At 44.1% G+C, this 1,767-nt stretch overlaps 1 non-coding gene across 1 annotated transcript; it reads right to left on the reverse strand.

Moving 5' to 3' along the window:
* Positions 1 to 436: 436 nt before the first annotated feature.
* Positions 437 to 541, reverse strand: LOC140264681 (U6 spliceosomal RNA). The gene has a single exon (XR_011906070.1). It is a non-coding gene; the product is annotated as a U6 spliceosomal RNA (small nuclear RNA).
* Positions 542 to 1,767: the final 1,226 nt, after the last annotated feature.

Below are 1,767 nucleotides of genomic sequence, written 5' to 3' on the forward strand. Positions count from 1 at the left end.
CTCCACTCCTTTGTTTTTAAGGAGAGCTTCCCAAGAGCTGTCCACAAATATCCCATAAATACCTTAAATTACTCTTTCCTGAAGTTTGAAGTTCTGATTCCCACGTTCCTCAAGACCACAAACTCAACCATGGCATGGTCACTGCAGACCAAGGTGCAGAGTCTTAACCTCTTAAATGAGCTCCTCTGCGTTGGTGAGCACCAGGTCCAGAAATGTTTCTTCTCTGGTCAGTTTCCTGGATTGCTGACAGACTGCCATGCTGCATTCCCAGCAGATGTCCTGATGGTTGACAGCCTCCATAAGGGTGAGAGCTTGCAAGCACAGCACTTGCTGCAGCTGGAGTAAGAAGGCCTCCTCTTGATCAGGTGGCTGTAGCAAACCCCAGCCACCAGATGTCCTTTATTGGTCTGGTTCCTGATTCTCACCCACAAGCTCAAAAAATGTGGAACACTTCAATAATCTGCATGCCATCCTTTCACAGGGGCCATGACAAACTTCTCTGTATTGTTCCAGTTTTAGTACATGCACTGCTGAAGCAAACAGAAAGATATTATATTCCTCATTGGTTCAGTCTTCACCTTCTGCTATTAATTCAGATTTCCTCTTTCTCCAAACAAAGAAATTTAACATGTTCCTCAGATAGAATCTTTCCCACTTCAAAACTGATTTGTGGGATTTAGGAGAATAAGTGATTATTCAATTGGAGAACACTCAAACAAAGCCTAGCAAAGCAAAAGCACTTCTCAGCCTGGGGTGACCACCTTTTACCAAGCAAAGTCAGTCCTGTCCCACCTGAAATGCACAGGGGAGGTGCTGCAGCACTGAGGAAGGCTTGCTACATACGGAATCCCAACTCACTATGCTGGTGTCCAGCAAACATGCCCTGAATTCCTCAGTTCTCCTATTATACTTCTTTAAGGCACCAGCATGTCAGGAAAGAATGAAGCAAGTCATTTGTGGGATTTCCCTTGTTTATTTCACTCCTGCATCTGCTGTACTGACTGTATGCACCACGGCAAAGTGCAGAGGACATTGTGGGGAATGCAGGGAAGGAATTAGCCTGAGCATTAAAATGAAAAATTGTTGATAGGCACCGAATTGAAATTGAACATTCAAATAACCACCAACAACCATAGGCATGATCCTCAGAAAGAGCAAAAAAGCAAGCAGTGAAGGTGCAGCTGCATTAACAGCCTTAGTCGTGTTTGCGAAGTCACTCATGCAAACACTCCACCAGCCTGATAAATGGTGATCAGTGCCAACATTTACTTAACTAATATCTGCTTGTTCAGGGATAGCAGTTACCAGGACTGGCCTTTATGAGGATATGAGGAAATTGTTGTCAGTCACCACAAGTGCTGAAACCTACTTAACAAACAACCTACTGAATTTTGCGTTCTTTTATGGTGGGTCCTTTTTAACTCTTTAGAAAGCATTTTTGTGACCACCAATAGTGTGAACTGGGAACAGTCTCACATGGATTGACAGAATCACTAAGGTCAGAAAAGACATCTAATGTCATCTAGTCCAGCTTTTCACCTACCACCAACACTGCCCACTAAATCATGTCCCTCAGTACCAGTTCTGCACATTTGCTGAACAACTGCAGGGCTGGTGATTTCACCTGGACATTCTGTTCCAGTGCCCAGCTACCCTTTTGGAGACCAATTTTACCTAATATCTAACCCAAATCTCTCCTGACACAACTTGAGAACATGACCTCTTGTCCTATTGCTGTTACATGGGAGAAAAGGCCAACCCCCACCT

The sequence above is a fragment of the Excalfactoria chinensis genome, chromosome Z (genome assembly GCF_039878825.1).
Source record: "Excalfactoria chinensis isolate bCotChi1 chromosome Z, bCotChi1.hap2, whole genome shotgun sequence".
Lineage (NCBI taxonomy): Eukaryota > Metazoa > Chordata > Aves > Galliformes > Phasianidae > Excalfactoria > Excalfactoria chinensis.